We start from the raw sequence: 16121 nt of genomic DNA on the forward strand, positions 1-16121 counted from the left end.
AAAATCTCATTCTATGAGACTTATTTAATTCTATGAAACACCGTTACAAAAAAAAACCAACAACATACTGTGTGTTGTTCTCAGCTGAATATGATTCACTACTTTTGCTCTGAAAAACTATTGCAAGAGCATAAATCCACAAACTAGACCCCACACGCACACACACACAACATGCAAATCTCCTGTGTAGGAGGAAGATCATTAAAATAAGTAATTCTCTAGAAGAGAAAAAATTTCAGAGATCAAAATGGCCCTCAGTGATAACAGATCCGGTGTCCAGACGTCCAGTTACTCAGTTAATAACGCTTTATTTCCACAGAAAGACCTTTTCATCATCACAACATCGCGCACAAACGGCAACGGGTCTTCTCATGCAAAATAGCAGAAATATGAGAATAAAAAAAAAAAAAAGAAAAAAAAAAACCTAAAAAGAGTTTATTATAATGCTCAGCCTTTATAAGAGAACCATCTGTTGTCTGAAATGTATCGGGGCATTTATGCGCTCGCTCTCAGACGACTAGAGCGAACGAGACGGATGTGACGGGACATTCACTAGAAACACAACAGCTCAATGTCCACACACAATGGGCATGTAGAAGCTCATGGAATATAATAATATGAGAGAAAAAAAAAAGGCGAACTAAACTGAAACCTTTCAAAAGGTCTGGTTTAATGACTTGAAATTTTAGGAAAGCAGCAACATGGATAAACAGACCCACAGCGTTAACTTGTGTTGAAGGGATTTGCCTTTCAGATCGGTTTTGTTCAATATTTCACAAATGTTGCAACAGCGGAGATCGAATCACTTTGCAAAAGTGTTTAAAACATAACTTTTTTTCCCCCCATATAATTGTTTTGTTTGCAAACTGATCACTTTCCACCATAACAGAAAGCTTTGTATAAAATGTATGCTTTTTTTCCACCTCTGGCTTTTCAGTGTTCCGGTTTTCGTTCATTTTTAGAAATATTTGAAATGTGGAACTACTGGACTGTTATAGTTTAAGTATTATGATTCAGAATTACCCACCTATATCCCCCAGACCTGACATTTCTACAAACATCAATTTTTTCTAATTCTAAGATTCAATGTCTTTTCATAATCTTTCAAAACTTTTCCTGCTTCTCTGTGTTTCCTTTTGGTTCAGTTGCAGAAATGAATACATTTGTTTGAACCTTTGCTTATCTTTTTTTCTGTTTGTAAATGCATTACAATATTACTAATGTTAAAAATTGCAACTTTTTTGCCTTCGGGGAAATGCTTTCAAGTATCACACCATTCAAGTTAAGAAACTAGTGCCATTAATAAAGAAGCAGTGCGCTGTTGATCGTCAGATGATGAAATAAATATAGCTTTAATGTATACAGAGTGCAGTCTCCAGTCTGAATCAAGCGTCCACCTGGTCATGGGCAACAGCACCTGCTGATTTCACACCTGTCGCTCATTCTGATGGAGGTCCGAAGCGGCTTAAGTGACCGCCGCCTCTCCGGTGAACGAAAACGCTCCCCACACCCTCACTTCCACTGTTATACATGATCACCATTATTATTATTATTATGATTATTATCTTTGACATGACAGCTCATTCAATTATTCCTTCATCTCTCTTTATCCTGTTAGCAAATGTTAAGATGTAGTTGCTTGGCAACACTGAATGGCGTGAACTTTGTGCTTTTCATGAGATCACACACACACACACACACACACACACACACACACACACACACACACACACACACACACACACACGTTTGTGGCTGATGTTTCCCTGATAATCAACCTCTAATTATCAGGGGGCTTCCTGTCATTCTTGTCTTTCTCTCTTTTAACTCAAGTGCTGAGCTTTCTGTTTCTCAGTGACTTTTTACGCTGTTTGGAGTCGGCAAAAAAATCTGATTAAACTGACTGGACGAGGAGATGCTGAAACCTCATGTTTCAACCAATACTTATTCTATTAAACTTCATCAAAGTCGACACTAAGTTACATACTATTACACTATTACAAGTTACATACTATTACAAATATAAAAACAAATTTTTTTACTAAAATATAAATAATAGAAAGAGCTAGCCGGATGGTGGGATTGGGACAACAAGGAGCTTGGACTAGATGGGTTAATGTTCGGCGGTGTAAGATCACCTGGGCTGATATTTGGAAAGTAGATTTCTATCGTATCAGGTTCTTAGGAAGGGGATCGCTAGAACATATCCTCAGCAGCTGCTCAAAAGCCCATTGGGACGTATGCTATCGTTGGCGCCACGACAAAGTGCTTAAGGCAATTGCTGAGAGCTTAGCCATAACCATTAATGCCAACAAAGGCCATTTCAAGCCAAAGACTATCCAGTTTTTAAGAGCCAGAGAGAAGACCCATCCACAATCCAGAGTAACTTCTGGTTTCCTCACTTCCGCTACAGACTGGCAATTGCAGGTGAGTCAAAAAAAAACAGCTGAAGATCCCTACCAGAATAACATCTACACAACTTCGTCCAGACGTGATCATTATCTCAGATTCCACCATGCATTTGATTTTATTGGAGCTCACTGTCCCCTGGCATGGAAGAGTGCATGGAAGAGGCCAATGAGAGGAAGCGGGCTAAGTACCAAGAGTTAGTTGAAGAGTGTATAAGTCAGGGCTGGAAAACTCATTGTGGGCCATTGAAGGTGGGGTTTAGAGGTTTTGCAGGGCATTCACTCTGCAAAGTACTTACTCTACTAGGAATTACTGGGGAGGCAAAGAGGAAGGCGATTAGACCCGCCACTGAAGCCGCAGATAAAACCACTAGATGGCTTTGGATTAAGAGGGCAGAACCGTGAGCAATTGCTGCTGGGACACAGTCCGGAGTCTGATCAACCCCGGCTGGGTCGCCTAGATGAGGGTGTCGATGTTGAAAGACCCGAAACACCCAATGACCCCAGGATACATCACTGATGATGTGTCCCAGTGCATCTGCATGATGTATTTTGTGTGTGTGTGTGTGTGTATATATATATATATCTGCCTGCCAATCAATTAATAATTTAATTATTTATTTGCAACATTTTTACCTGTTTTAAATGTACCTTCAATTAATAATTTTCAGATTTTTTTGTACTCTAATCAACATGACCATAGACAAATATAGATGGTTTATGAAAATATTAATTATTAATTAATCCATACTCAACATAGAGCATGACCACACAAAATATTCTTAGTTTAAAGTAATTATGGTGTTTTGAATTACTTAAATCATCAGGACACTAAACGAAACTTTTGCGATGTTTTCACACGTACGGGTTTAATTGCCAGATGTGTGCATCATGGTGGATTTTGGTGCTTGGCGCTTCAGTAAAACAAATGTTTAGTAATGAAAAAAAATAATTCCATTTAATTTATTATAATCTTTTTAATATATCTGAGTAAAGAAAGGACGTAGTGAATATAATGAAGATATAAAAATATCTATTTATTTCTATTTTCAATAAAAAATAGGCCAACAGAAATGCACGCTGCATTAATCGTGAATAAAATTTATATATATATATATACACACACACACTAAACAAAATTATACATGCAACACTTGTTTTTGCCCCCATTTTTCCTGAGCTGTACACAAAAGGCCTATTTCTCTCAAATAGGGTTCACAAATCTGTGTTAGTGAGCACTTCCTCTTTACAGAGAGAATTCATCCACCTCACAGGTGTGGCGTATCATGATGCTGATTACACAGCATGATTATTGCACAGGTGTGCTTTAGGCTGGCAATAAAAAAAAAATTTAAATAAAAGGGCACCCTAAAATGAGCTGAACTTCTCTGAGAACTGGTGTTAGCAGAACGGTTTATGTTCCAGAGAAAGTGCTTCAGCGGGTCGTTATAAACACCTTCTCACCACCACGTGTTCCTCTGACACAAGCTTCACACCTACTGCACGTCAACGAGGGCTTTAAAATAGATCCGCCATCATGCATCGAACGCACGCGTCCTGCCCACCGCTCACTTCTGGGGATGCAGGTCTCGTCTTCAGTTTTTTAACAAAAACCAAAAAATCTGCGTTTATATTTAATAAATAGCTCAGCTGTCGTTCACTCGCACACGTCCTCGGGTTTAAGGAAAGAACGAGTGAAACCGAAGGTGACGAAATGCGATTAGTGTCCTGATCCGTGCCACAGCCAGTATTCTCACTTGCATTCCTTTCGCCATGGCAACAAACTCTCTGGCTAGGGGAAAAAAAAAAGGTCAGGGCAGATGTGGATAAAATCTGTGGTGTGAATGTTACACAATTGGAGACGTTAAACACTGCCGGGTGAAGCAGGGAATACAAATGGGGAAATGGCATGAACGAGGGATGCGATTAATCAGCTTGCCTTCCGGATTTCATTTTTCAGCTCTGGGAAGAGAACTAGCAGCCATGTGTAAAAAAAAAAAAAAAAAAAAAGGCCACGCTTTTTCTTCGGTTCCTGTGATTACTCGAACCTAAGACTCGCGTGGTTTCTTGCTAACAAAAACAACCCAGACAGTTTTAGAACTGGCCAGTCCTCGTTATTAGTTTTGCAGCACTGCTTATTTTAACCTAAAGAACAACAAACCTACTATAAACAAAAATAAAAGTTAAAAAAACTCAAAAACTTGCAGGCATTAATAAACAAAAATAACGCACATAATCCCGATGTAAACTAACTACATTATCACCATTTGTGGTTATTTTCGCAACAAATACAGTTCACACAGATTTACAGAGGGCTGCATTTTGCCATGGCGCCGTGCGGACGTCAATGAACTACAGCATCAGTTGCAATATAAAGAACCGTTGCTATATTTGGAATTTATTTATTTTTGGATGGCGAATAAATAGACAAGCGACATGTCCCAGTGTTATTATTTGAAACGCCGCTCAAACTCATAGACTGGAAAGTCTAAGTACATAACCAGTAAACGGAGATGAAGAGAAAGCTCACGAGCCACATGTAAAAGTCGTGTACGATACAAGAATTATTGTGAACAACTAACTAATCTTTCTTAGAAATATATACTTCTGAGAACCAGCTCTTCATACAATCTGTTCTCACACTGTTAGTATTATGACATATTGGTCCGATAGGCGAAAATGCGCGTCACCAACGAGTGGAGCATATAATATCAGCAGAGTGAAATATAAATCAGGGGTGCACATACTTTTATTGCATGTATTTTGAGAGGAAATGTTTCTTTTTCAGTATTGCCTGTGTATTACGGATGGTCCCCGAGTTACGATAGTCCGACTTACGATGACAATAGCGATACGTCTAAATTGTACAACAGGCAGAAGTGGACGATGTCCGACACGTTGGATGCACAGCTGGGATGAGCGTATCTCTCGCCCTGTCAGATGCCCCACTCTCACTAGCAGTCGATGGAGTAAATTCGTCTCTCTGTGTATTTTTTTTTCTGTTTCGTGATAAAAGCCTGTCTTCCAAGCGCCCAAGTATGTCTCCTGCTGCTAGTGAAAAAAAGAGGAGGAAAGCCATCTATTCTCTTTAGAGCAGAAAATGAAAATTGTTAATCAGTATGAAGTAGGAAAGACTGTCACAGTCATAAGACCATCTTCCACTTACGATATGTTTGACTTACGACGGGGTCGCCGTAACGTATCTCCATCGTAAGTAGAGAACTATCTGTGTTTGTGTTAAAAAAAAAAAACATTTTGGTTAAAATGTTATGAGAACAAATTGGATATTTGGAAAAGAAAAACTTTAATATTTCAAGAATAACGCATATAAGAAAAGACATAACGGTATATTTCAAACACAAAGTGTTTTGCGGGAAAAAAAGGTCGTTTCTTTTCTCTGCAAATATTACGGATTTTTCGCACGTGGTCGTGACTTGTTTCGTCTCAATACACCATCATTTCAAAGTCTCTTATTCGAAAAAAATCTTGCATTTTTAATCTTGAAACCGCTGATCTGTAACATAACCATCCTGAAGCTTCGTTTAAACCCTGAGCTGCTTGGAGACATCGTAATGGAAATGGGGTGCGATATAGAGAGTATAGCTTGCTGCGACGAATCCTGGACAGACAGTCATTTCCATATTCCAGCCCCAGTGGAGATTCGTCAACAGGATCGAGCTGCTGAACAGCGTGAGGGCTTAATGCAGCAGTGTGTAGGCACACATCACTCACATGCCTTTCGCTTCTTCTATTAAAAACGCATTTCACACTCAGACGCCCAGCAAAAGACCGATGCCATATATTTGGATACAATGGAAAATAAAGCGTGTGAACGTAGTCATGATTTTCACATGGGATGAAGGCAATATTCTAATCACCCTTAATAAATACACTTGCAAGAAATCGGTTGTTATGGCAAGCATTAAAACTGCTTGTTTTACTTCCATTTATGAAGCATCCAGTGATTTTTGAAGGTGAGTTTGGTAAATTATTTTAGGTCAGCTCTCAAACTAATAAAGAATATAAAGAATATTAAAGAATATCTGGGGAACACTGCAATTTTTTCCTCATGAAAGCAGGTTTTCTGTGGATTCGGACCAAGATCCACTGCATACGGTCAAACTAAAATACACACTCAAGAAATCCCCTATTGATTGACACACACACACAGAGAAAAAGGGAAAAAATGCTCAATTACCAGTAAAGATTTCATACATTTTATACAACCATGAGTTTAAGAAAATGATTTCTTCGGGTTATGAATCCGTTGTGAAAATGATGCAGATTTTGCAGTCTATAAAAAGCATGCCTTGATAGCACTCGGTGAAATTGATGCACTGTTGACCAATTAGGCGGACTTTTTCTGCCTTTCCCAAACAGAACTGGCGATTACATAGACGAGTTCTGTATATCTTTATATCTAGTTCTATAATTCCTTTCAAAATCTTATAGCAAAGTAACACGTGATTGCTGATAGAACAATAAACGCTTTTATTTCATGTTTGAATTCATGTTCTACACACACATATCTTCTAGATCAGGGCTGCTCACGCTTTTTCAGCGTGCAAGCAAATTTTATAATGCCCAAAACTAAATGATCCACCTACAATAAAAATGGTAAATATATATTTATTTAAAGTTTAGTAAATATATACTCTAATGGCTTGCACTGAATAGTCTCAGCCTTTTTTTTTTTTTTTTTTTTTAAATGCTATGTGATCGACCCATACTACCTTTGGAATCTACAGGTCGATCATGATCAACGTATAAGGCACCCCGATTATAGATTCTTTCAGGCTATCGGCAACTAAACATATACAATATTAATGAATAAATAACTCGCACTCTACTGACTGAGGTGAAAGGCGGGGGATGAAGTGGTGATGAAAACGGCCTGCTCGCTATAACACAGAGTTAATGAAGTGAATCAGAGAAACGGCGAGTACGGCTTTTTTTATCAGACTCACGCAGGGTTGCTGCAGTTCACTTCAAATCCACACACACACGGTTAAGACTTTTCGCTTCCATATGTTCCGAAATATGTGCGGTCAGGAGGTTATGTTAGTGCGGTGAGGAAGGGAAGGAGGCAGTAAATGTGGAGTTATTAGTCAGTGTGCTGGAGTTTATATTCCTTCTACATTACAGCAGCACATCCCTACTTTCTTATTTCCTGTATTCACGGACGACGGTTGTTACTCTAACGGAGGTTTTTACTCACATTGGGGCAGCTTTAATTTTCCTGGAGGAAGATTTTACTCTTACAGAGGCAGAAGAAGGACGCTTTTATACTCATGGAGGTAGTTTCCACTCACGTGGTGGGAGAAGATGGAGGTTTTGGTCTCATGGAGGCAGAAGCAGTAAGTTTTTAACACATGTGAAGAAAGTTTTGACTCTAATCGAGAGAGCATTCACTATTACAAAAGCAAAAAAAAAAAAAAAAGTTTTTTTTTCACTCCCACTGTGAGGCAGGAAAGGGCGGTTTTTACGTTGTGCCTACAGAGAGGGGAAACAGTGGTTTTATTCACAGAGGAACAAGGCGGAGAGTCAGAAGCATGAGGCTACTCAGAATAAAAATTTGAATTTATTTAAAGCACTTTCAACCATGCACACGGTCACAAATCCGGATAAAAATGTATTAATGCAATCCTAATGATCAACAAGAACAGATTCGCTTATTGAGAGGACACTTCTGAAACCACAAAGGGAATCAGATTGAAAAGGAAACAAGCACAGGAAGACCATCCGCAGCCATCCTGACTTCATGTCTGTGCTGTGTGCAAGACAATACACTTCCAGAGACGTTCTTGTTTTAGAGTTTCTGCTCCTCAACAGTGTTTGATTTACTCTTTTAGCAAATAAGATTTTATAAATATCTTTTGAGTGTTTATTATTTCACTGGATTACGTCTGACAAACACAAACATTGCCACATATCCTCTGCCAAGGGCCCTTCGTTAACTCATTCTTCTTGGCTTCTCGAATTAGGGGTCGCCACAGCGGATCATCCGTCTCCATACCATCCCCCCCCCCTCCCCCACACCTTTTGTCCTCTACATCTGCCTCTTTCACACCAACTACCTGCATGTCTCCCCTCACCACATCAATAAACCTCCTCCTTGGCCCCCCTCTTTTCCTCCTTCCTGGTGGCTCCATCCTCAGCATTCACCTACTGATATACCCCCCATGTCCCTCCTCCACACATATATTAAAATTAACCAGAAAAAAAGACATGTTTACTACTTGACAATTAAAATGAATTGAATTATCAAGATCTACGCATTTGTAAAACATCCCAGAAGTAATCTAGTATATACACAATAAGGGTAACAAGTTTGGCTGGTTTCTGCTCCGCTGGACCTGTTCGTTTATCGAGCTGCCTTTTCTCGACAGGCCGTGTCCGAGAAGATCCATAGGTCTAATTAGGCTCGAGACTGAAAAGTACTCTGTCAGTCTGAACAAAGAAGGACACCAAATCCACTTCCCTCTGACCACACGTCATTTTAATTCTGATGTAAAGGCCAAGGCCATCCTGCCGCTTGCTTTTAACCCATTTAAACGAGTCGGTCGGAAACCGACGGGATCCATTTAGCCGCTCCGAGAGCGTACGGTTCATTAGCTTTTCCTAGAAATGCTACAGAACTTTTGATGAAGTGGACATTGTGTACTTAGAGTTCTTTTCAATGTGAAGAAAATTTGTGTAGATTTAATGCATTATGTTTGCTGGTAAAATAGAGGCATTCAAGACGAGAGCATCGATCTGAATATTGAACTCTTTTCTTCTAGAACGAGAAGAACGCGAGCATGATTTCCAGCTGAGTCATGCGGATTTAAAATATATAGCGTCAATCATATATTAATCCCAAATCATATATTTATAAATAAACCGTTTTCAATTGTGGGAAAGGAAACATTTCACCTAAAACATGTGTATTAGAGGTAAGAACAGTAACTTTGCCTCTTCATACTACTTCCTAGTTGATTCTTTTTCTATAACAGCACACGCTCCCCCAGTGTTTTATTCCTTAAATGGCACAGATTTACTGTTGTAATGTTGACAACAGATGTAAAAATCATAAAAACTGGTTTCATCGGGCTGATCTTTATGCGTGTGCTTACATAACATGACTACCAAATAAATGAATAAAAAATAAATACAAATGTGGACTCTCCCAAATCACGCAGGTTTCCTCTGGTGCTCCGAACATCGGGTGGAGTTAAGATTCATTAACCCGCAGGCTGTTAATGTTCCCCTTCACGCAGCACAAATGCGCCCTGCTCGGAGTTTCTGACAAAAATAAATAAATGAAATCAACACACAACACACCAGGGCTGGAGGAAGCTTTAAACAGGGCAGTGTGCGTTTCATTTTTTAAAGACATAACATACACTGGATTATGCATGTGATTATTTCTTTATCATCCTGTTCTGACATCTAGAAAGATTAGACCATTTCAAAAAAATTCTTTTTTTTTTTTTTTTTTTACAGATTTTATGTATCAGCATGAGGTCATACTAACAGTTCAGTCTGTTGTTATGTTAAAAAAAAAATAATCACCATCGAAACAAGATGTGATAAAACAGTCATTCACAGAATTTAAATTAACACATTCTGACCAATCCGAAGCCTGAAATCAGAACCTCATATATAAGAAATACAAATTATAGTCAGTGCAGCATCTGACACAATATATCTTTCAAAAATCATTTTGTGCCAATTTTTCTTCTTCCTGCCCCCTAGAGGTTCTGCTACTGGTTTAAGTCCCTCCCAGGTCCAGACCATCTGATGCAAACGAGCCCCAAAGCATCAGTGCCTAGACTGCTTTTTGAACAGCTCAGTGTGAACAGTTAATCACAGTGTAATGTATCTTTTCCCCTAAAACAAGTTAATGAAGACCTTGTGAAGAAACAGGACATGACGGGGCTTGTTTACCTGCAGGCAGCTGCAGGTCCTCTTATCGAAAAAATCATGTACTTCTTTTGGGAAACAATGTGAGAAAAACACTAGATTTGACTTCCTCTGATTATAACAGCTACACAACAAGGGAGCAACTCTCTGGCTCTGATTAACCCTCACACTTATATCAGTCACTCAACGTTTCTGAGGAATGATTCAGGCGAGTGACAGAAAAGCAAAACTGTGAATCCTCAGTGTAATGGGTACTAAAACTAGGGCACATATAGCACACAGGGGCACACTGATATTACTTGCTGTTTTGTTCTTTGCTCCTGCGACTCGGAGGCTTTCCGTGTCGAGCTGTCCGGCTTTCTGAGCGACACAAAGCCGGATGATTTACACGCCGGCGGCTGGTCTGCTCAGACGACAGAGGGATTTTGATTCAAATCAAGCCAAGGTCACTTTAAATATAACTACATAATTACTACCATGTTACCGGCTCATTTCCAGCTATTGTAAGTGCAGGAAATAAATCTGACCCACAGCCAATCAGTAGCTTTGTGCTCTTCAGAGGCAGCCACCGAAATCGCAGTATACAGGGGGAAAGAAGTGTGTACTTTTTTTCAATCACTGATTAGGCACAGTAGAGCCAAAAGCTTCCACTTTCCAGTTATGGTCACAAAGTTAATTGAAAAATAATGACTGCCATAGAAACAGCAATCACAGCACTCTGAAATGCTATTTTTTTAAAGTCTCAAGAAAAGAACATTAAAATCATGTCCAAGCACTCGGGATTTACAATACTGACCAGAAAGGGTTATTTAAAAAAAAAAAAAAATAATAATAATAATAATAATAATAATAATAATTATACATACATACATACATACATACATATAATATATTATATATATATATATATATATATATATATATATATATATATATATATATATATATATATATATATATATACATATAATAATAATCTACAATTTTCATAGTCATGAAAATAAAGAAAACTCCTTGAATGAGAAGGTGTGTCCAAACTTTTGGTCTGTACTGTGTATATATATATATATTTTATAAAATTTGTGAACATTAACAGTTTAGAGTTTTGAAACAATTTTAAATGAAAGTGCCTGCTTGATTAAATAATAAATAAAATAATATTTTATACAAATAAAATAGAATAACGTTCCTGAGGGAACTCAGATTTTAACTCAGATGTTCCGCATGTAAAAAAGGATTTCTTTTTCGGTACAAAAATAAATGATTTGTTACTCAGTGTTCCTTCAGAGTTCCTACAGGCTCATATTAAGTGGTAAATAACCGCAAGGTTATTTAGTTTTCAAATCGCACATTTTTAAAAATGATTATTCTTAAACTTGAAAACGTACAACAATATCAGGGGTATAAAGAAAGAAACTAGAGTTAGTGCAGTGTCACTGTGGCTACTCACTGCGTACTGGAAATAAGATTTGTTTTGCGAATGCATGAAAACGCTGTGGATTCTTTAGCGTTTAATGTCCAGCTTCAAGAATTTCTCGAAGTAAAAAATCGAAGTAGAGAATGTAGGAAATCGAAGTAGAGAATGAATGAAGGATGGACGGAATGAAGATGTTTGTTAGTATGCTGATATAAGAAAACCAGTTAAGTAGATCATATTTTTAGAAAATTTAATATTAAATAAACACACACAAATGAGGTCTATCAAATGTAAACTAATTACATTTTTCCATTCATTTGATTTAATTTAATCAAGTTCATTTGTGCCAATTTAATTGACTACAGGCATTTTATTTAAAATAGTTTTAAATTAACAAGCAGTTTATATTTTTCATTTCTTCCCCCCTAACCCCAGCAAAATTGAACTGAACTGTGACCTAAAAACCAGGGGACGTATCAAACTGTGAATTTTATGTACCATTACACTAATTAAATGTATTTATTGATTTTTATATAAATATATATATATATACATATATACGTGTATATAAATAAATACATATACATATACATACATATACACACACACACACACACACACACACACACACACACACACACACACACACACACACAATTATGTATTAAATACATCCATACAAATTTCTGATCCTGTACCAACCAGCAAGAATTCTGACTCCCACACACCCAAATTAGAAGGTTCTTCTAATATCAACTCATGGTGTGTATAAAAGACAGCAGTCACAGGATAAACCTCTCCACCACCATGGCCAAAACCAAAGACCTGTCAAAGGACATCAGGGACAAGACTGTAGACCTGCACAAGACTGGAATGGGCTTCAAGACCATCAGACTGTTGCCTTGGTCATAAGTTTTTGGTCATTGTCATGCTGGAAGAATGATCCATGACCCATCCTCAGCGTTCTGGCTGATTCGAGGAGGTTCTCATTCAAGATTCTACAGTGCATGGTCCTGTTCCTGTGGTGAAGTTTTCCTGTACCCTTAGCAGAGAAACAGCCCCAAAGCAGAATAATTCCTCCTCCATGATTGACAGTGGGAAGGGTGTTCTTGGGGTCATATTCGGCATTTTTCTGCCTCCAAACACGACCAGTCGAGTTGATGCCAAAAGCTAAATTTTGGTCTCAGCTGACCACATCAAGTTCTCCAAAGCCTTCTCTGCATCACTCAGGTGTTCGTTGGCAAACTTCAGACAGAAGTTTGTTCAAGTGCATTTATGAGCAGAAGAACCTTTGTGTGTGTTACCAATGGTTTTCTTGGAGACTGTGGTCCCGGCTCCCTTGAGATCATTAACAAGCTCCTCCCCTGTGATTCTGGGCTGATCCATCACCTTTCTTAGAATCATCCTTACCCCATGAGCTAAGATTCTGCATGGAGCTCCAGAGTGAGGGAGACTGACTTATCCTTTATTTCTTTCATTCTCGATTTATCGTGCCAACAGTGTTCTCTTTCTCACCAAGCTTCTTGCTGATCGTCTTGTAGCCCATTCCAGCCTTGTGCATGACTACATATGCATTTTTATATGTGTGTATCAATACACACACAGACAGACAGACAGACAGACAAATAGATAGATAGATCAGGAAGATTAAAAGGTTTGGATAATGTCACAATCTGTCCCACATTCAGGCCTGTCTGAGCACAAACCTGACCTCCGTTCAGGAAGTAAATAATTTACCAAGACCTGAAGAATGTTTCCAAATTCCTGCAGATAAGCTGCAATCGCTGTGACTGTCGAACTACAGAAGGTACTTGCACGAGAACCCTGATGTTGTTCTTGAACAAAACACACAGCAGCCACACTCATATTCGAGTTGAGTCACTTGAGAAAACTGGCTCAAGCTCGAATCTGAGCTTACAAGTGAGAAAAAAATGATTAAACTGAAACCTAAACTGAACCAAAATACAGAGCTGTAGCAGTGCTTTAACTTTCGCATTTTGGAAACTTAAACTGATGAGGCACATGTGAGGCAAGAAAATGTTCATTCTCTATATGCGCTTGTTAAAGGTGTGATTATCCTTCACTGTATTTCTGACCAATATACCAAAGAGTTTTATACGGATGCCCCACTCACACCTTAACCAACACTTTCCATATATTCGGCAGCCTATAATTATTACAAACAAAAATAAGCAATTCAGCTTCAACAAGTAGGCTTATTATGTTCAAAAACAACCTAAAGATGTTCACCCCATCATCAATCAAGTAACGAGGAAATATTCTCACCCAGCCCAGTTTAAGGTACGAAAACGAAACAGTGTTTACAGTAAAACGTGCAGAATAATCACTACTTTAGGGTTCGTTTTTCATGTGGAGGTGGAGGTAATACAATTATTACCAGAGATTCTCAGTCATTTTATTCCTAACCCAACCTGCATGTGCGTGTATGGATCTTTAAAGACAATTTACGTTTACCTTCGAGAAAATGAACCGTAATACCACCAGGTCAGATAAATCCCTCCTAAATGGCATGAGAATAATAAGAGCTATTGATTTGAGATTCTCTGTCTGGACACTTGATCACTGTAGTAATTACGGCCGTATGGGATACATCCCCTGAACGAGAAAAATATAGAAGGATGTGTCAGAGAAGCGATGTTTACAGTTTCAAGTTGTTGCGCTCCGAAACAGAGAAGAGCTTACATACATGTTCAAGTCATGTGACCTCTCATTCCCACACCCACTACAAGAACAGGAGAAAAGGAGAAAACTACCAACTTAATATTAAACTGATGTGCATGCAGGATGTCTGGAAATGTGTATGTGATGGCTATCAATACATTATACTGAAACACCCTTGTCTAATAACATCTGGCAACAGATAAACTATTCCCATCCAAATAGAGCTTATAAAGGATCGGATGATGAGCTGGTATCAGATTTGATCTAGTTCTGTTCTAACACCGTATTTCTGTCTCATCGACTCCACACTTATGAACATCAGACATTCCCGAGAAAGTAGTCTCCAGGACTCCAAGGACTCTGTCAGTAGAGAATCAAAGTCATTTCTCTGATTAGATGTTTGTAATGGATGGAAAGAAAGATTTTTTGTATATATGTATATATAAAATTTCCCCATTAATTAAAAACATCTAATCAGAGCATTGACTTTGAGTCTCTACTGATAGAGGATGGTAGGAAAAAAAAATTTATAATTATTATTTATATATATATATATATATATATATATATATATATATATATATATATAATAATAATTTTATATATTTTTATATATTTATATTTTATATATTTTATATATATATATATATATATATATATATATATATATATATATATATATATATATAAATTTTCCATCCTCTATCAGTAGAGACTCAAAGTCAATGCTCTGATTAGATGTTTTTAATTAATGGGTGTAAAAACAAATAATTTATATATATATATTTATATATATATATATATATATATATATATATATATATATATATATATATATATATATATATATATATATAGATGTATTTCTAACAAATATCCTTTTCTATTCTGGATCCTAAAGTCAGCTAAAATATTACATACAAATATCAACAGTTCATATTTTAAGTATTTCTAACTAGGCTCAAGAAATGAAGACAAAACATTGGCCAGGATCTTCACTACAATGTTTAGATCAGACTCAACTCACATAAAAAACCTCTCGCGACAAAAAATGGGCAAAAAAAACGTAAGGAAATGTTTGAAAAAAGATGGTTACTGCATTAGTTGTGTAAAGCAGTTACAGTGTAAGTTTGCTATTACATATGGACACATTTACTGCAACGCGTTCAGACTGTCGCGTTACAAACTATATGCAGGTACGTGTACTATAACGTGGTGGGAAAAAAAGTACGAATTGTTAACACTTTCCCTTTATTGATAAAAAAAAAAAATGCGAAAAACCACAGCGAGGAATGATAAAAAAAAATAATAATAAAAAGCACGCTTACCTTGTACTTTTAGGAGAGAAATGAGATACACGATCCCTGGTGTGGGAGGAAATCTTTCACATCGCAGCAGCACAGTTTGGCAAACACGACAATCCAGCACGAGCGCAACCACTACCGTAATGGACGCAGTAGGAGGGCATTCAAAATGGCGCCTGTGCCCAAAGCGAACCGTAATACCTGCAATACTTGCCCTTTCTTGGTCTTGTTTGCTCGTTTGAGCCTTAGTTTTGCCAATTCACATTAAGTTTTTCCCCCATAAAGTTCCGCCTGGTAGAATGTCAACTATTTTTGTTCCAAAATACAGAATGTGTGTTTAAGACAAAAAAAATAAATAAAAATAAGTCTGTAAAGCTATATGCTACAGTCGCTTATTATCACCTC

At 37.6% G+C, this 16121-nt stretch overlaps 1 protein-coding gene across 1 annotated transcript in view; it reads right to left on the reverse strand.

Annotated features, from left to right (window-relative positions):
• Positions 1–15894, reverse strand: part of tp53i11a (tumor protein p53 inducible protein 11a) — a 35847-nt gene extending 19953 nt beyond the window's left edge. Inside the window, exon 1 of the mRNA XM_083558650.1 lies at positions 15741–15894. The gene's annotated coding sequence lies outside the window, so the exon portion shown is untranslated. The remainder of the gene's footprint in view (positions 1–15740) is intronic.
• Positions 15895–16121: the final 227 nt, after the last annotated feature.

The sequence above is a fragment of the Silurus aristotelis genome (genome assembly GCF_946808225.1).
Source record: "Silurus aristotelis genome assembly, chromosome: 13".
Taxonomy (NCBI): domain Eukaryota; kingdom Metazoa; phylum Chordata; class Actinopteri; order Siluriformes; family Siluridae; genus Silurus; species Silurus aristotelis.